The sequence below is a fragment of the Notamacropus eugenii genome, chromosome 1, assembly GCF_028372415.1.
Source record: "Notamacropus eugenii isolate mMacEug1 chromosome 1, mMacEug1.pri_v2, whole genome shotgun sequence".
Taxonomy (NCBI): domain Eukaryota; kingdom Metazoa; phylum Chordata; class Mammalia; order Diprotodontia; family Macropodidae; genus Notamacropus; species Notamacropus eugenii.
In genome coordinates this window covers 400,281,853-400,302,795 of record NC_092872.1, presented here as the reverse complement: position 1 = coordinate 400,302,795, position 20,943 = coordinate 400,281,853, and the positions used below count along the sequence as shown (strand labels likewise).

The 20,943-nt window shown below is 41.7% G+C and overlaps 1 protein-coding gene across 2 annotated transcripts in view; it reads left to right on the top strand.

The window, feature by feature from the left end:
* Positions 1-20,943, top strand: part of SLIT3 (slit guidance ligand 3) — a 796,526-nt gene that overhangs the window by 370,292 nt on the left and 405,291 nt on the right. The gene's annotated exons all lie outside the window — the stretch shown is intronic.

The following is a 20,943-nucleotide window of genomic DNA, read 5'->3' as shown; positions in this document are numbered from 1 at the left end:
AGAAAGGAGATTGCAAAGCAACGAAGGGTGAAAAACAAATCTGTAAGTGTATTTCAGACTACTCCAGCCACCCAGGGAGATAACCGGGAATTGAGAAATAAATTACACTTAAGATTTCTTCCCTGGTAAAGGGGTGGGAGCCTCGTGACCAGGCCTGTGATTTGGGCACAGGCATTTTCCTCCAACAAAACATCGCAAACTTGTGAGAACTCAAACACATCTTAGAGAGCATATAGTTCAACTTTCTCATTTTATACAGGAGAAAGAGGAGGGGAAGGAGGTCCCATGGAAAGATCCCACATTCTGAAGTCAGAGTACCCAGGGAGTTCAGACTCCACCTTTGATACTTACTACCTGTATGACTTTGTGCAGGTCATTTATCCTCTCAGTTTCCTTCTCTGTAAAATAGTAGGGTTGGACAAGGCAGCCTCTGAGATCGCATCTTTCTCCAGGTCTGTGATCCCGTGACTTGCCTTGTCCCAATTGGTGGTACAGATGACACTGGACCCCAGATCTCCCAATTTTTCATTTCTGTTGCTTTCTACTACTGTTCACTGAAATCAAATGGCCCAAGTGTCTCTCCAGCATCTGTCCCTCTGTGATGAAGTTTGGCAGGCTTCTCTTAGCTTCTGTTAATTATTGAGTTTTTAAAAAATGAATTTCTAAAGTAGAAACTCTAAATCAGGCAACACATTTGCCTCCTTAACTTCACTAACCCTTCAATGCCCTAGCTAAGGAGGGGAGGACAAGTTACTGTTCAAAAAGAAGATGATGAGCCATTAGACAAGCAATATCATCATGCAGTTTGCAATTAAAATTTCTATTAATTTAATTTCTATTCTATTGGTTTTCTCCTCTGAAAAATGCAACTTTTCTTGAATTGAGAAATACGCCACACTTTGACATGCCCTCATCCCAAACTCCCATCAATGGTTCAGGACCAAGTAACTAGGATCACAGAATCCTGTGGTCCAGGACCGAGAAGCTATGTTATAAAGTCACAGAATCCTCAAGATGGAAAGGGGCTTAAAAACATGGATCCCTTCTTCATCCACCAGGCTGGCAAATGTCTAAACTAACCACAATAAATAACTGTCTAATATCTTCTATGGGAAAAGAGTCCACAGCCTCATTTGGCAGTCTGTCAGACTGATGGTCAAAAAAAGTTACTTCTCATGTTCATCAGAAATCGCTCCTGCTTGAAATCTATTTATTCTTTTTTCATTCTTTTCTGGTCAGGGAAAACAACTGCTTATGACCACCCTTCTGGAAACCTAAAAAGCTGTGTGGTATACACAGCAGGCTGAATAGCAGATTTGGAGTTTAAAACAAAACAGAACAAAGCAAACAGAACAGAAGCCTTGCGTTTTAGGCCTCCTGTGACCAAATGTTGGGCAAAGCATATACTTTTTATAAACCTCAGTTTCCTCATCTGTAAAATGGGAAAAATGATCTACCTCACAGGAGCTACCTCACCTTGTAAATTGTGTAAAGTGTAATACAAATGTGGGCTCTTATTATTAATATAGTGGTTATGACACTGCCCATTTTCTAGGCAAAAGAGACCCAATTCCTAAAGATTTCCTAGAAGAAGTAATTTTTTTGCATCCAGTGTTTGTCTTTTGTCTTAGGGGCATGTTTTAATGGGCAGTGTCCTAGTGTTAGAAGGAGAAGAACAGAAATCTAGACTTGGAGCTGGAAGGGGCCTCAGAGACTATCTAGCCCAAACCCCTAATTTTTCAGATCAAGAAACTGAGGCCAGGGAAGTAAAATTACTTCCTCAAGGTCACACCAGTAATAATTTAGAAGCATCTGGAGGTGAAGTGGATAGGACGCTGGACCTGGGATCAAGAAGACCTGAACTCAAACTCAGCTTCATACACTTACCAGCTGTGTGACTCTAGGCAAGTCACTAAATCACTGTCTGCCTCAGTTTCTTCATCTGTAAAATAGAGATTAGAAGAGCACCTACCAGCCAGGGTTGTTGTGAGGACCAAATGGCCATATCTTCTGTGAGCCCTTTCCACTGCTCCATGCTGCCTCCTTGACCCCAAGTCCCATTCATTTTCCCCTCCTGTGTCTGGAATGTATCCTGTTCTTTTCATTCACATTACCATTTTCCCCATTTATTTTCCCTCCTCCATTTTTGCCTTCTCCCTGCACACCGGGCACAAAATGAATATTCCTAATTCTAGCTCTGCCACCTGCAAACTTTGTGTGACCTTGGGGCAAGTCAGTTGATTTCTCTGCTTCTCTGCTTCCTCATCCTTAAAATAAGAGAATTGGGCTTGAGGGTCTCAGAGGTCCCTCCAAGCCTTTACACTGTGTGATATGACATTGATTCCCTCCCAACATGCACTCATACCTTTTAGGTTATCCATTGCTACAGCTGCTCTGGCCTTGTAGCCATGCTGCGAGGCTCTAGGGAAGGATTCCGTTGACTTTGAGATGAGTGCTACAGATGGTATTCAATTTGGCCTGCTCTCTCCAGTGTTGTTGCAAGCAGGGGTTGGCAGTAAGCATTACGAATGTTTCCCTCTCTGCCAAGGTGACTGTTTTAGCTTCTGGAAAAGCTTACTTTGGTGGGAGCCTGCAGGTAGCTCCACATTTTTTTATTTCTATCCCATCACCTTGAGCTTTCTTTGTTAGGTCATAGGTCATAGGACTTAGACACCATCCAGACCAGAGGTTCTAAATCTCTTTTTTTTTTGGTTCTGGATCCTTTTGGTGAAATGGATGAAACCTATTGAGGTCTTCTAAGATAAATGTTTTTAAATGTGTAAAATAAAATATGTTAGATTGCAAATGAAAGTAATTATATTGAAATAGTTATCAAAATTTAAAAACAAACCAGTTCATGGACCCCAGGTTAAGAACCCTTGATTTAGTCCCGTTACTTCCTTTTACAATGAGACATGAAACAGAAAATTTAAGTATGTATAATACTTATACATAGGTATAAGGTTGCACAGGCAATAAGTAGCTGAGTCAGAATTGAAGACCATGTGCGCTGACTCCTAAACTAGCATTCTTTCCACCATACGGTGCTGCCTTCACTGTGGTTCTCACATTCCAAGGCCTTCAAATGCCCCACTTGGCCAATTTGTTTGTTGTAGTTGTTTGTCCTTTGTTTTCAAAGAGGACCATGATATCAGGGGGACGATGATATGACTTGTAATTAAATTTAAGTGAGGGAGGGCTGTGCAAAGTCGCCAGCCTCACTTTCTCCTCCAGAGCCATCTGGATCCAGTGACAAGATATGGATCAGGATGACTGGAGATGGCCCTGGATGCAGTGGGGAACCTTAGCCTTTTTAAGCTAAGATCTTTAACAGGTTTCAGGTTGACTGAGGCAATGTCCATTCAATGACTTGGCCAGGACAATTTGAGTTGCAGTTCCTGGGGGCTGCTATCCATATAGTTGTCACTACGAATCCTGGCACCTAGGACAAAATCAGTGGGGGAATAGGAGATGGACCTGGAGGGAGGAGACCTCAGGAGATAGAGCTCCAGAGGAAGAAGACAGATTTTCCAGGGGAAGTCTGGAACACAGGTTACCAGGCCCATTGGTATGACAGAAGGCAAAAAGGATAGTTTACCCCATCTTAATGTGGTCATTGTGGGGAAGGGAGGGCCCCCTCCTCCTGAGAGTCTTGTCTGTTCTCAGGTAGCATGATTGGGAACCCCAACCCTCAGTAGGAGAAGGGGGCTAAGAAGGTGGCAGGTATGTGAGTATAGCAAGGTGGGAAAAAAAAAGTCAGAAAGGCCATAAGATCCTTATTGTCTCCAAGTCAGGGTGAGGGAGTGAAGGTATTTATATAACATGTCCAGAAGAAAACAACTGGGTGTAAGGACCCTGTTGCCCCTTCCTTGTTTTGGCTCTGGATTTATAGAATCCTTAAATGCTATCAGATTTTTAGATTACAGGTAATACATAAAGCAGGTTGATTTCTAACAAAATAAAGACCTCCCCCAAAGTCTCTGGTTCTGCGTTTGGCCCTGCTTTTTTCATCTTATTGGTGATACCAGTTTGGTTACCATTTTGAGGGTAAAATTGTTTAAATAGAAAAATAGATAGAAAGACAGACAGAGGTCTTGCCTCTCTGTGACTGTAGAGCTACATCCAGCCATGTTCAAACTCTACTAGCGTTATCTCCATCCTCATAAGGGTCAGACTGGAGATCACATGAGATTGAGTTATTTTGCTCCTCTCAGACTGAGGGACTGCTCTTTACATTAAGAGGCAGCATGATATAGGTGTTAAAATGCTGGACTTCAGGAAGACCTGGGTTCAAATCCCACCCATGTCTCTAGCTGCATGGCCATGAGCAAGACACTTAGTTTCCCTAAGTCTCAGTTTTCTTTGCTGTGAAATGACTAGGTGAGTTCTGAAGTCTTTTCCAATTCTACATCTACACTGCTAAAGAGGACAGAAGTCCTGTGTGCAGGTACAATATCTGCATTGACAAGGATTCTGGGCCTAAGTTGCTTTTTTCTGTTCCTCTATCACTCCCAAAAGGAGACAGGGAGTACAATCCCAGGGCATCAGGCTCAACAGATATGGAAGCGATCATAGGTGCTGAGGTTAGCACCTGTGTCTTCATTTCAAGAGCTCTTTGCCTCCCTCCAACTGAGGGTGCTGGGTGGTCCCTTTTAGATCCCATTGATGGGAGTTTCCTCTTTTTCAGTCACTCCTCTGTTTCCCCTCAGTTTCCCTCTCCTGTTCTCACATGGAGAGGGGGAGGGCTACTGTTTCCTAATTGACAGGAGGTTAATAAGGGAGGCATACACCCTGCATAGCTCTCCTTTCTTTACCTGTCTTAAGCTAGTTACATGGCTCCCTGACTTTTGCCCTCTTATCTCTTTACTACTCCCCACCATGTGTCTTTTTTGATCTCTTTCTTTGTTGTTTCTGCCCCAGTCTCATAAAGTCCTAGACTTTAGAGCTTGAGGAAATATTAGAAAGGATCTAGTCCATCCTTCACATTTTGGAAATCAAGAGAGCTGAAGGAAATGGAAGGCAGAGCTCAAGGTTACACAGGTATGAGAGAGCCATCATTCAAATCCAGTCCTCACACTCTATATTCAGAGTCCTCTCTTCTGCCAGAATTTACAGTGTCTGTCCATATACAAACGTACATACATAAACACATGTTGGTATGGATAGACATGCATGTTTGCAGGGAGGAAAGAGAGAGACAGAGAGAAACACACAGAGAGACACAATGAGACAGAAACATACACAGACACAGATGCACAGAAAGAGAGAGACAGAGACAGAGGCAGAGGCAGAGAGAGAGAAAAGAGAGAGATGAAACATCAGTCAGCAAGTATCCAAGCAGTGCTTGGGAGAAAACATATATTTGAACCAGACCTCTTTTTCTTTACTATAGGAACTCCTGATGCAGAAACTCCCTCTGCAGTGCAGCTCAGGACTTGCTGTATAACTGTAGTCTTAGGAAGTTGCCTTAGAGTGCAATAGCTTTTCAGGGTCACTCAGCCAGTATATGTTGGCAGTATTTGTATGTTAAGTATCTGTAAGTATGTATGTTTATATACACATATCTATCACACATGCACACATATCAGTCACAATTTAGTTTGAATCTGCAGTTTCATCTGACTTGGGGCTTTCATCTGCTCTATATTCTGGTCTCTCGACTCATTTAGGGTGGTTGGGTCCCACTGTGAATAACTCTTAGGATATTACATGGAAGGAAATAATGGCAGATGATAATAGATGAAATGACTTCCCTAAATCCTTGCTCATCAGTCCTCTTCTGTATCATACAAAAGGTGTCAGGATATCATAAAACCTTCAGATTACAAAAGAAATGCATTTAATTTTCTTAAAGGGAATGCCCTTAAAGGAAGTATCTGTCATTCAGAAGGCCTTTTCAAAGTCCCCGTGAGGACCCCTCATCAGTCAGTCAGACACATTTGTACTAGCCTGATGTCTGATGGTTCTTTCAATAGTTTATGTGCCAGTCTGGAGGAATTCATGAACTTCTAACCCCTCACATGGACCTCCACCCAGTGCTCTGGGATAAGGAGATGCCACAGTTATCTGTTTTTAACAGGAATTGAATTCAGATTGGGGGAGGTAGGTGGCACAGTGGATAGAGTGCCAGGCCTGGATTCAGGAAGACCTGAGTTCAAATCCAACCTCAGATATTTACCAGCTGTGTGACCCTGGGCAAGTCACTTAACCCTGTTTGCCTCAGTTTTCCCATCTGTAAAATGAGCTAGAGAAGGAAGGGCAAACTACTCTTCCAAGAAATCTCCAAATGGGGTCATGAAGAGTCAGACACCACTAAAAAACAACTAAAAATGGTGATAATGAATTCAGGTTGGGTTTTCACCTAGGAAAGGGATTAAGTGGAGTAAGTCAAGCAGTGGTTGAAGTAATTTTATCTTTGGGATAGGTCGCAGAGTTTTAATAAGTATAGAGGTACAGCTTTGAAACCTGAACCCTAAAGTTAGGTCTCATGGATGGAAGGGTCAGGTTTCAGTTTTAATTATAAAACCAAAGAGATTCTCCTCCTCTCATCCCATTTCACTTAAGTATCACATTCTGCAGGAAGAAGGATTCCCTCCTTGGCTTTAAAGATTGTTGTGTTCCACAGATATTAGCTGTTTTTGAGTTGACGTTGGGTGCACTTGAAGAAGAAACTTGTTGGAGGAAGCTTGCAAAAGAATAGGAATGGAATATGAAAAGGCAGTATGGATGGATGTGTCTAAAGGGATAAGAGAGAGAGAAAGATGTTTAAAAGAGATGGCCTCATCTTCTCAGAACTATGGACTCCATGTAACCCAGTTGGGACATCACAGGATGGGACAGATTCCAAGACAGGGGGCACACTCAGATCCATCAAGCATTCCTTTACCTGTTGGGGCAACTCTTAGTTAACCCAGAAAATGCAGGAATAAAATGAAAATAAAAGAAGCAGCAGACTGAGAACAGGAAGATCTGGATTCAAGTTAGTCTTCTATTGCATGCTGCCTGTATGACCCCAAGTACATCACTTCTGCTTCTAAGCAACTGTCTTTTTAAATTTTTAAAAATTCTCTTTGCTTTTTATATTCCATCCCTGGACTCTCCACCCCTCTCCTTGGAGCTACCTCTGAAGAATTAAAAAGAGGGAGAAAATATTCAACAAAATTAACCAAAACACCAATCAAGACTGATATTACATTCAGAGTTCCACACCCATGATCCTTTCCTGACTAATTCTCTAAAGTTTTAAATTGCATGACAATACCAATCTGCATCAGTAATTGAACTTTCCTTACTGCAAATTATTTCTATTGATGAAATGAAGGGTTTTGTACCCTACTTCCCCCTCCCTCTGAAAATTATTTCTAAGTTTGCTTACGTTGTGCAACTTTCTAGAACCTGAATCAGTCATAGGATGTGTAACAGATGGATAAGGAGGAGAGTTAGAGAGAAAGGGATTGAGAGATGGACAGACATGATGTAGAGAATGATTTCAAAGAACTGGCCCTCCTCTTTATGTGGTGGTAGTAAATTTTAATGAGCAGAGCACTACCTCTGCATTTACAATTTGTGATGTTGACCAGGGTCCTCAGAAACCTTGGCACTGAGCAGATAGGGCTTTCTTCTTGGGGCTTTCACAGGATCAGGTGAGCGGGGTTCTCATCATCTTTACCCCACACTCCCGGCAAGAGAAGGGTATGAAATTGGCCCACTTGCACCTCCTAGGGCAGCCTTTTTTCAGCGGATTGAATGGAAGCTCCTTCTTGGTGGAAGCCATGGCAGAAAAGAAATTCAATCAGAAAAGAGTTCTTACCAAAAGAACATCATTCTTTGTTTTGTTTTTGCTTTGCTGGGTTTTGCTTTGGAATGGTAAAATGAAGTTCTCCTAGGGAGTGACATAAACTTCACCTCCTTCTATAATTATTGGTGAGGAGAAACCAAACCCATTCCCATATAGCCTTGGAGCAATGGCTTCCAGCTGCCCTGGGGTTTCTTTTCAAGGGGGATGGCATGTGCAGCTCTCTCCTGGGTTACAGGCCTCTACGTTCTCAATTCCTCTCTGCTCTCTTTTAATGGCAAAACCAGCTGTAGCACATTTGACGACAGCACCACCAGGTAAATTTTGCAAGTTTGGTGTGTTTCCCCCCCACCCCTTCCTTTTGACCTGGGGGTTCTTAAAAGTGAAAATTTTAAGATGTGTAAAAACCTGAGAGATGGCTCAGAGGACCCCTCCAGGGCAAATGCTGGTTTCAGTCTTCTGGACATTCCTCAGCCTTGTCTCTTCCATGGTCCCCTACGGGGCTCCTCTGATGTTTTGCCCAGCTTGTTACTCTGTAAATCATCATCCTCACATCCACCAAGTGCATCCCCTATGACTGAGATACATTTCTTCCACATCTTTATGTGCTGTGATCTTTGCCTTCAAGGCTTACTTTAGAAGACCTGACCCCCAGATAAAGGGATTTTTCCCACTCTGTCTCAATCTCTTCTTTACCTTTATCATGTTTGACCTTATATAATACTTGGCTATGTCTTGTATTTCCCCATTAAACTGTTAGTTCCATAAGGACAGGGGTTGTCATTTTTCACTTTTTTATTCCAGTCACTTCACCCAGGGCCTTCTTTAATAATTGTTCTTGTCCAGTCATATTAGTTGAATCCAACTCTTTGTAACCCCACATAGTTTTCTTGGCAAAGAAACTGGAACGGTTTTACCATTTCCTTCTTCAGCTCATTTTACAGATAAGGAAACTGAGGCAACAGGGTTAAGTGACTTGCCCGGGATTACACAGCTAGCTGTCTGAGGCCAGATTTGAACTCAGGGAGATGAGTCTTCTTAACTCCAGAGCCAGCATTCTATCCATTGTGCCACCTAGCTTCCCTGTTGTTTAATAATAACCAATTTTAAAATGTTTGTTGAATTGAATCGAAATCTATTTGATAAAGAGAGAGGAGGGTATTTGTAAATGGATGCTACCCTATCTCATCTGTTGATATCTCTAATTGACTATGTTTTTCTGAGTGGTTTGCAGACGTTGTTAGCTGACTCAACAAATTTATGGTCAACCTGAGACATTGTTATGCGAAATCTGGAAAGTGAATTAGCAAGTTACTGCTTTATGAGTATAGTTTGGATCCCAGGATTGCAGGAGAGGGGTGGAAGCAGGATGCTGTTTTCTAGCATAGCGGGAAAGGGACCTCCTGCTTGTGCTGATGTTACAAGATGGTTTTTTAGGTGCTTTTGTCATTTGTACTGAGTTACAAAAGATCTACAACCTAGTCACCTCACCTTGAAATTTATCTTCTGTCATTCCATCACAGCATTATAGATTTATAACTGGAAGGCCCTCAGAAGTCAATATTAACAAGGACCTTCTTTGCACTAGGCACATACAGATACAAAACCCTCAGGGAGTTTATAATCTAGCCTAGGGAGACAACATGTACATATATTGGCATGCACAAGGAATATACAAAATAGATACAAAGGGAATTGTGATAGAGGGCACCAGCAGCAGAGGGGATGAGGAAAGGCTTCAGAGAGAGTGGTTTTGAGGTTAAGCCTTAAAAGAAGGTTGAGATTCTGAAAAAAGGTTGCTGTTTCACAGTGAATGGTGCCTTGATAGGATGAATCAGTTAGCTTTGTTCTAATTTTTGTTGTTCAGCTGTGTCAGATTCTTCATGGGGTTTTCTTGGCAGAGATACTGGAGTGGTTTGCCATTTCCTTTTCCAGCTTATTTTACAGATAAGGAAACTGAGGCAAACAGAATTAAATGACTAGCCCAGAGTCATACAGCTAGTAAGTGTCTGAGACCAGATTTGCATTTAGGTCTTCTTGACTCCAAGGCCAGTGCTCTGTCCACTACTCCACTGAGCTGCCCAGAAAGAAAGTAGGGAAAGAGTTTATTCCAGATATGGAGAATAGCCATACTTACGCATGGAGGCAACGGGTGGAGCACCATGTATGAGGAGCAGAAAGCCCAGTTTGGCTGAACTGCAGAGTGAATGGAGAAGAGTAATGTGCAAAAAATGTTGGAAAGGTAAGCTGTGACTAGGCTTTGAAGGGCTTTATGTGCCAAATAAGCCAATATTTCATCCTGTTGGTAATAGGCAGTCACTGGAATTCTTTCAGGTGAATGATATGATCAGATTTGAGTTTTTGGAAAATGGCAAGGAGCTGTGTGAAGGAGGGAAGAGGCTTGAGGCACAGAGCCCAATTCTGAGGCTATTTACCAAAATCCAGGTCCAAGGGCATGGGAGCCTTTTCAAGCCTTTCCCACTGGATATCAAGCAAGCTAAGGAGAGTAGAGAGGTGGGGGGGACTCCAGAACCTGAGAGCTCTGAAGCTTTGTCCATCTCCTAGACTACTTTCAGAAAGCAAAATCAGTTACCATTTCAAGGAAGAACATCCTCCTGTGGATTTTCCTGACTTAAACACTTCCTCCCTGCCAAGAATGATAGAAGGTGCCATAGCTCCCTCTCCCCCCACTCTCCATCATGAAGAATTCCATATTCTCAACTCTGAAGACATTTTTTGGGGTGTGAACTTGGGCTATTTTAGGGAAAGTACTGAGGAATTTAAGCAATCTCCACGCTCCAGCATGAGAGAATGCAGAGGACAAATGAGTTACATGGTAGTAAGAGAAAAGTATTTGCCCTTTCACCGAAACACTACAGAAGGTGATAGGATCATAGGTTTTTGAGCTAAAAGGGACCTTAGAGGTCACCTAGTCCAACCCTTTCATTGACTCACCAGGGCTGGAGGCAGAGAGACCTGAGTTCAAATCCAGCCTCAGACACCAACTAGCTATGTTACTCCAGGCAAGATGCTTAAGCCTTCTTGCTTCACTTTTCTCATCTGTAAAATAGAGATGATAATAATAGCAATAACTCCCAGGGTTGTTGTGAGGATCAAATGATGTTATAATTACAAAGCACTTAGCGCAGTGTTTGGCACAGAGTGGGTACTATGTAAATGTTAGCCGTTGTTTGTTTTGTTTATTGTATGTTTGTCGTGTGTAGCTTACTATATAGATGAGGGATTGATGCCTCAGAGAGGTACAGTGACCCACCCAAGATCACACAGCTAGCAGGTGGTTTTTGAGCCAGTTCCTCTGATTCTAAATCCATCTCTCTTTACTACTGTACCATGCTGGGTCATTCTATAGCCATTACTAGGGTGCTATCTTCATGATAGGAAAAGAATCTCTGGTTTAATTGCTGCCAGAGTAAATCTTGAATGTGTTGGATTACAAGGTCCTTTCTACGTGTAACATTCTGTGATTCTATGACTCTTTCCCCACATTCCTGCCCCAGATTGGATCTCATACATTTTTTTAAAAAAAACACATATCTATCTTTCCTTCTCTGTTTGTTTCCACAGGTGAATAGTTCTCCTTAGCAACCCATGGTAAAACTACATAGAGACTAGTAGATTCTGGCTTCTGCATATGTTGGGAGATGTTTCTTAAGGTTTGTGTTCAGGATTAGGGCATTGAAGAGGGAGGCGGGCAGTGTTCTGGACTTGGGGGAAGTTCATCACTCCCATAAAATATTTCAGGAAGTAGGAGAGGTAGTCAGACTGGAATATGAACACGGGTAACCCCAAAGGTGAGGACGAACAGAGTTGGAGAACATCAGCAATTCTAGGGCCGTGTCTCAGAGATTTCCCAGAGACAAGGCCCTTTCCAGGAGAGGTGTCTTGGGGTATCAAACCAGTGTAGGAGAAAGAGGGGGCTCGAGAGAAATAGAATAGGTTAATATCTGGGACTGATTTATTAATCTTAAATAGTGCCAACAAGAGATTGCATGGGAACTCCCTGATATTCTCTAGGTAGTATGCTTGCCTTTGAATGTATACATTAGTTTGTATGTCTGGGTTGAGGAGGGAGAAGAGTCACTAATGAGAGAGAGGTAGATTCAGCCCCATTGTATTTTAGGAAGGAAAGCACGAGATTTTAGAGGGAAAAAATGCCTAAGAGGAGCTTTTGTCTTAGGAAACTGTTCCTAAGATCAAAGACCTAGAGCTGAAAAGGATCTCAGAGAGCATCTAATACAACCTTTTAATTTTATAAATGAGAAAATCTAGACCCAGAGAGGACAAATGAATTGCCCAGTGTCACAAAGGCAGCAAGACTTGAACTCTGATTCCTGACCCAATAATCTTTCTGCTATACCATGCTGGCTTTCTTGCAAGCTTTCTCAGGGAAAACTGGAACATGTATGTGCAATATAAATGCATGTGTGTACAACTACATAGATATACAAATGTGTACGCAAAGACATATGTACATCCTCCCCATATACAAACAGAAGAACATATGTATGCCATGCTTAGCCTTTTCCAACTTTCTATTTTGGGATTAAAATAGGTTTAAAAATAAATTTAGAATTCTAATTTCAGATTGGTCCCCCAGCACCTCCCCACATATCACCCCTGGTGCTTCATGGTGTTAATCTTTCTACATCTTTTTCCTTTGGATTATCATCAGCAAGAAAGATTTATTTTGCCAAGAGAGCCTCTGTCCAGGCCTGACTGGACAAGGACAGAAAGGGCAGTGGAGGAAGCAGCCAGCTTTACAGTGGGAAATGGAGTACCAAACTATCCTTCCAAACTCCTTATGATAATGAGGAACTGATATATACCTCCTCCTTACATTCTGCAGGGTGCCATTGGCAACTGAGAATATCTAAGGACAAATGCTTATTCTGGGGCTGCTATAGCGTTCTGGGTGGAACTGTAGCTTTCCCACTTTTTTCTCTATGAAATAAAAGGTTCATATGATTTAGAGCTGGAAGTAACCCTAGCGATCTAGTCTAACTCTCTTATTTTGCAGATGAGGAAACTGAGTCCTAAAAATGTTAAATTATTTTCCCAAAGTCAAACCAGGTGGTCTGTCATTTGAACCCAGATCTTTCTTCACACTCCAAATCCAGCAGGCTTTCTACTACTGGATCTTAGTAATGCGTAGTGGAAACAGAAAACCAGTGGAGCTGAAGAACTGACTTTTTTCCTTTCTTCAGGTTTCCAAATTACAGTTGCTGGAGGGCTGAGAACGTATAGCTTTGTCAGGGTCCTGTTTCTAATACTGAAAAACAGGCTGTCATCATTTCTCTGCTCTGTGTGTGTGTGTGTGTGTGTGAGAGAGAGAGAGAGAGAGAGAGAGAGAGAGAGAGAGAGAGAGAGAGAGAGAGAGAGAGAGAGAGAGACTCTTTAAAATTTAATTGGTCTACAGTGAAAGATTTCAGTGATTCCCAAAACAAAACACTCTTAGTTCCAAACCACAACTTATGTGCAAGTCTGGGAGGCTGAAGTATGGTGAGATGGAAGGAGGGAGTGGAGGAAGAGCAGATTCCAGATGGATCTTTTGGAGTTTGTGCTATTAGCCCAAAGACCAAAGTGAAGAAACTGAGCTGGGAGACTGGCAGCAAAACCATTAGCCAAGGAATCGATTGGTCCACACTGTTTGAACTTGTCTGAAAATATGACAGCCTCTTTGGACCTCAGTTGCCCCATCAATAAAATGGATATATTAATCCCTTCTGTTGTACCTAGTTATTGACCTTGCACAGCCCTCCCTCACTCAAAACAAAGTCAAGTGCAAGTCATGTCATCATTTCTCTGATGGCATGGTCTTCTTTGCCAAAACAAAGGACGAACACAACAACCCCCCGTTAGAATGTGATCTTTTTGAAAGGAGAAGCTATTTTTACCCTTCTTGTATACCCCACTGCTTAGCACAGTTCCTGGTACAAAATAAGCACTTAATAAATTCTTGTTGATTGACTCTCCACTAGTACCTTGCCAAGTAGTTATGAGGATGAAATATTAATAAATGGGAAGATGCTTTGGAAGTAAAATTATTACCTTGGTTATGATGTTGTAATTAAAAATGACAACTGCAGAGGCTGAATAAAATAATCTTAGATATTAGGAATGTCAGTTAAGAGCTGGATGAGTGATCTCAATAGAATATAAACTCCTTGAGGGCAAGGAATATTGCATTTTTATCTATATATCCCCAGTGCCTGGCACGGTGCCTGACCCAAAGTAGGTTCAGCTTCATAAATGCCTGTTGATCAATCTAGTCTAAATCCCACTTTTTAAAGATGAGGAAACTGAGGACCAAGGAGACTAAATGACTCACCCATGATCACACAGGTAGTGTCAGAGGTAGAAATGAACCCAGGTCCTCTGACTAGAGAATCAGTGTTCTTTCCACTCTACCACCTGGGCTGTCACTCCCTTGGGGTCCTATCTAATGAGGTCAATTAGACAAGTTAGCCTACTCTACTGGTGGTCTTGCCATTTTACCAAGGCAAATAATATCTTGTGGATTAGTTGCCACTGCTTTCCCTCCCAGACTTCATGATATCTCTGAAATGGAGTGCTATGAATGTCAGTGGTGGTAAAGATGGTATATCTTCTACTTAGTGCAGGTTCCAGACTCAGCTGTCAAGTCAACAAGTATTTATTAAATGCTTACTGTGTGCTGAGTACTGAGTACAAAAAAAAAAATCAAAAAACCCTATGAAGTCAATCAGTTAAGTGTTTATTAAGCACCTCCTGTGTGCCATGGGTACATAGGTGGCAATGTGGCTAGAGTGCCAGGCCTAAAGTCAGGAAGACTCATTTTCCTGAGTTCAAACCTGGCCTCAGACACTTACTAGCTGTGATCCTGGTCAAGTCACTTAATCCTGTTGCTCTCAGTTTTCTCATCTGTAAAATGAACTGGAGAAGGAAAGGGTAAGCCACTCTAGCGTCTTTGCCAAGAAAACCCCAAATGGGGCCACAAAGAACCAGACATTACTAAAAGAACTGAACAACAGCAGTACTTCGGGCCAGCCTTTGTGCTAAGCACCACTCTGGAAATACAAAGACACAAATGAAATGATCCTTGCCCTTAAGGACTTAATGTTTTATTGAGAAAAAACAAATATGGACAAATAAAGCATTTGCAGCATAAATTCAAAATAAATACAAGTTATTTTAGAGAGGTTAGACACTAGCTGTTCTGAAAATAAAGCCATAGGAAGCACACATCTTGGCAGCCCAGGGGTCACCTTTCTAAACATGATTGAAATGGCACTGAATTGACTTGGACTTTGCTTTGATTTGCTTTTTTTTTTAAACCAGGTTTAACTTTTATTTCAAATTTTCTATGTATAATGTATTAGCCTGTTCATTTCTGCGGTACTATCTCTTTGAGGAAGGACATTTCTTTTCATTCTCATCGGTCCCAACCCCAGTTCAGTGAGGATGAAAAGAAAGCTTGACTTGATATTTGGTTGTCATCTGTAATGACCATGAAGAATAAATGTGACATCCTAGGGGAAAAGGGGTACCTCTTCTAGTCAGTCTTGCAAACCTTTTAATGATGTTACTTACTGTCACTAACATTCTGAAGACCAGTAGTTTAGATCATGACTCCATGGGTGATAAGATCATAGATTTAGAATTGGAAGATATCCCAAGAGACCAACAGGACTGATCCTTTTATTTACAGATAAGGAAACTGAGACTCAGAGGTGTGATATGTCCAAGGTCACAAAAGTGACAGGACTGAATTCGAAGTAAAAGTCTTTTGGCCACAAATCCAGTGTTCCTCTCACTCTACCACCATGTTGTCACTGGACTAGGGGGTACCTGCTGAAAACCATTCCTTTGCCACCAGGCAAGACTGTATCACACTGACAAATTCAAGGACTTCCCTCATTTTAGAGAGGTTTTGGGAAAAAAAAAAAAACCCTTTCCCTGCCCCCACATACACACAGGCTGGCCATGGGATCCAAGCCAAGTATTCATTAAATAATGGGTCAGGAGCATAGCCTATACAGGAAAGGAGAAAACAGATAAGGAAAAAAATGACCATTTTACTAACAGCAGAGAAAGGGAATAATTCCTGGATTATGCTGATGATTTATCAATGTTTTCCTAACATGAGAATCGGTTAGCAGGGGCCTGGACTTTTTATGAGTAAGAAACCTCTTCCAGACAGCAGGCTCGGCAAAAGCACCAATAAAAACCCTGCTAGCAAGAGGGCCATGTTCTCCGGAGTCACAATGTCAGATGCTGTTTAGCAGTTCTACACTTATCAGCCGTAACCCCAACATTAGTTCATTCTTGGAATATGAAGCCATTTCATATTTACTCTTGCGTCTGGCAAGGAGCCTTAAAAAAAACGAGGGCGGGGGAACCAAAAAGTCCCCTGATAGTACTGTTCAGCTCTTATATCTTTATAGTTCCTTGGATTGATTTGACAGAGCAATCACAGGGCATGGACCAGACCAAACTGTTCTCTAAGCAACAGGCTGGAAAGGCCAGACACAAATGCATCTAACTCCTTCCTGGCCTGTGCCTCCCACACCCTGTTGTCAGTTTCTATAGGCTGCCTTTACCGTATTTGTGACCCTCCAGTAGACCCTCCAAACTGATGTGAGGGGATGGTTTTTTCCCATGGCCGGCATTTGGAAAAACAGTATTTGGAGCCTAGGAGAAAGCTGCATGAAATCCCTTAGAGGTATTCTGTCTAGGCTGTGATTTGAGGAACCTGAGGCCTCCTGAGCTATCCACCCCACTGTGGAACCCTTAGGACTTTCCAATCTTTCCATGTGCCCCATAGCTGGCCATTTTGTTAAATGTTGTCTCTCCTAGAGTTTGAGATCCTGGAGGGCTTGGACAATTTCATTTTTTTCTGTTCTTTTCCCCAGAGTTTAGCACAAGGCATGGCATGTTTAATTAAGGACTCAGTCAATGCCACTTTTTATTCCTGCTTTCATTCATTTCTTTGGTTGACTCATTTCTCCTCTCAGGCCCTCAGTTTCCTCATCTGTAAAATGTGGAAGTGGAACTAGATATTCTTTAAGCTGTCTTATAACCTTAAAATCTTGTTATTCACTTCAGAAAAGGTCCTGAACACTAGAGTCTGAGCAGAGGACAATGGTGGCCTTTCCCATGGAAAGGGCAAAGAAAGAATTTAGACATGCCCTTTAGACATCTCAGAGATTTTATCCTAGCTTATTTTAGGAAGGTTATCCACTCTGAAGTACCTGAAAGGTACCTCCCAACTTCAACTTCCAACAAATTGAAAGAAGCCTTCACTTTTCCCCCTAGGGTTCCAACTAGCATGCTAAGGGAAGGGAAAAAATATCAAAAAAACATAGTCCTCATCACCCCTCATGACTTCTCACCTGAATTACCTTCAAATAGAATGCAATGTCCTTGAGGTCATAGGCATTTTGTTGCTACATCTTTGCATTCCTAGTTCCTAGCAAAGTACCATGCACCTGTTAGGTGCTTAATAATTGCTTGTTGGATTGGATTACTGTATCAGTTTGTTAATGGGTCTTCCTGACTTTAGTTTCACCCTAATTCTAAGACCAACCTTTTTATAACACCACTTTCATCATGTCAGTTTTCTGCTCAAGAAACTTCAATGGCTCCTTATTCCTTACCACATTAATTACAAGTATGCCTTGCTGAGCTTTCAAACCCTAACCCCTCCTAGTATCTCATGTCACCTCCCACTGCTTCACTAACTTGACCCTTTCCTCCAACCAGAGCAATCTCCTCCACGTCTTCTGAACATGCTGTGGTTATTTCCCCATCTGTGCTTTTATTCATGCTGCTTTCCTGCTATCTAGAGTGTTTTTCCACTGTCTTTGTCCCAACCCAGATACCGCCCATCATTCCAGGTACCTTTGGGTATCTGGATGACTTTCCTAATTGCTCCAGTCTTTGCCCTTCCTCCTCTGAATTCCTTTTGTGCCAATAACCTCTAACATATTGGTTAGTTCTCAACTTCTGTACAGTTTTACTTTCCCTGATAATGTTCTGTGTGGTAGTTCTGTCCCTCCAAGTATATAGTAAAAGCTTTTTTCAGGAAAATCACCATGTCTGATTTCTCTGGGATCTCTCCTAGGGCTTTTCACTTATCCAGAACTCAATAAGTCCTTGCTGATGGTTGAGAACTAAGCTGATGATTTGCAACCCTGAGGGAATATGAAGCCGGATAAGTTGTGTCATTAATTGCCACCCTTGTCCTTTGTCATCCACAAACCCAGGGTGAAAAAATATTCATAGCCAGGAGTCCAGGATGTGCCATTTCGCCTGCATTGGAATTATTGGAGAAATGGGATCTGTTTGCATTTAATTGTTAGGGAAGCAGTGAGATAAACTCCTGGGTTCCTCAGATATGCTGTTGGTCTTCAGCCCAGCTTAGGTTATCAAAACCAAAAATTCTTCAGATCGAGTCATTTTTCACAGTTTATGAGGTTTATCTTTGGCCTGTCAAGAGATGTTGACAGAGAAATGAAATCAGTCTGTTTCTAGTCTGTTTCACTTTCTGGTTCCCACTCCCTTGTACTAAGTTGAAATGTTCGATTGTAAACACTTAAGAAAGGGTGGGAAATGCACACAGAGACATAAGATACACATGTACTCTATGTGCCTCATGTAGGCATTATAGGTCTCCATTTAAACAATTTTAAGGCTGCATTTCTACAAAGTGAGGTTTCTCTTTATGTAAAGCACAATTAAGGCCCTTAAATGACACTCTCTGTAGGGGTTCTTAATATTGTATCCTGGACCCCTTTGGCATCTGGTGAAACCTAAGGATCCCTTCTCAGAATGTTTCTAAATGCATAAAATAAATTACAAAGGATTGCAAAGGAACAAAATTATACTGACGTATAGCTATCAAAATATTTTTAAAGTTCACACACCCTACATTAAGACCCTTTATTCTAAAGCCTCTAACAAGTAGAATCAATTTGGGGACATTTAGCTTTTTTCACATGGTGCAGATTAAGGTAGAAATAATGTGACCAATGCCTTGGGTAAGAAGATGCTTTTGTGAAAGACAATCCAGATTTGTCTCTCCCTCACCACATTTCTTGCAGGTCTGGGCATCAGCAACCTCTCCCTCGCCAGGTGTACAGTAAAGATTAACTCAGATCTCAGCTGATCCCTGTACAGCATAGACTTTGCCTGTGACAAACTGGACGTACAGAAAGGACTAGAAAGAGATTGTTAGGAACCTTCCTCCAAATGTGTTACTTGGCTAATCTAGTTGATAAGATTGTGGCAAAACAGAAATGCTTGTTCAAGGGCACAGTCAGGACTTGGAGTCTGCAATGATACTTCTCAGCAGATTGATCTTGCCTCCCACAGTCCTGAGAAGATTAAGGCCATCCACCCTGACCTCTCTCATTTCCCATCTTACACATTTCAAAGTTTCTCTATATCTCTCCCCGTTCTCTCATCCATTCTCAGAAGATGAGACTCTCTCCCTTGCCAAGATTAACCCTTCCACTTGTGCCCATGATCCTATCTTCTCCTATTACTACATCTATTATTCTCTTTCCTCTCCCTCTTTCTCATCTTCAGTATCTCCTTACAAACTTGCAAAGTTCTCTCCTATCCTAAAAATTATACCCCAAAATTTACACAAATAAGCAAACAAATAAGCAAAATATTATTCCCTTGACCCGAGGCATCCTCTTCAGCTGTCATCCTGTGTCTCTTTCTCCCCTTCCTTTTTACTGCCAAACTCCTAAAATTATTTAATTCACTGCCTGTAATTCTTTGCCATGTATTCTAATTTATGTCCCCATATTTGGTCTCTCTTGTCCAAGGATTCTTAACCTAGTATCTGTGAACTTGTGTCTTTTTTTAAAAATGTATTTTAATATGATTGGTTTCCTTCATAATCCTCTGTATTTTATTTTATCATTTTAAAAACGTTGTTCTGAGAAGGGATCCTATAGACGTCACCAGGCTACCAAAAGGTTCCGTTATAGAAAAAAAGTTAAGAATTCTGGTCTAATCCATCCTTCTCAAAACTGCTAAAATATTTATCCTGATTCACAGATCTGGCCATGTCACTTTATTCAGAAACTTTCCCAGGCTCCTTAGCTTGGCATTTAAGGCCCTTCACATACCAATTCCATTAGACTTTTCCAACCTTATTTGACATTATTCCCTTTTCACAGACTAGGTTGCAGCCAAACTGGACTGCTTCTAGCTATTTCCCAAACTCAATATTCCTTCCTCAACCTCCTCACATTCCACAAAGCTGCCTGATAAAATCTCTCAAAGACCTGTTCGGATACCACCTCCTTCACAAGACTTCCATTATTACCCCCAACTGAAAGAATTCTCAGCCTCCTCAAATTTTTCTAGAGTGTTTTGTCTAGAGGCATTTGTTGTCCCTAACACACTAATCCTGCACTAAAACTATTTGTGTGTCAAAGGACTATTGAATCACAGAATCTGAACAGTTATCTGCTCTACAACATATGTGACAGGTAGTGATTGAAGATTTTTTGGGAAGACCCTTCCCCCAGTAAGGTTAGAAGATCCAACTGCTTCCTGGGGGAGCCCATTCCATTTTTCTGTAATTTTTTAGGAAAATTAACTTTGCATGGAGCCAAAATATGTCTCTCTACCACACTCATCCATTGCTCAGGTTCTAACCCCTCTTCTACTTGACTTTTTAAATGTTTCAATATTGCGATCATACCTTTCCTAAATCTTCTCTTTGCCATTCCAACATTGACGATTCCTTTATCCAAGGCCACCTCACTCTAAGTGAGTACCTGAATAGGCCTTAACTGAAAAAGGACAAAGTCTCCCATTCCATTCTGGGCCATCTTCAGTCATCCTGATGAATATCAGGTCACTGGATTCAGATGTCTCTGGAGGAGGAGGGAGGCTGGTGACCTGCATAGCCCTCCCTCACTCAAAACAAAGTCAAGTGCAAGTCAAGTCAACATTTCTCTGATGGCATGGTCTTCTTTGGCAACCAAGGACAAAAACACACAACAAAAAGGTGTGCTGTGGGTGCTCTTCCCTGTCTTGATTGTATTCTCTGGACTAAAGCACAATGGCCAGAACTGAGTAGAATTCTCCAGATCTGATTTTTTTCAGGGCAAGTATATATAACA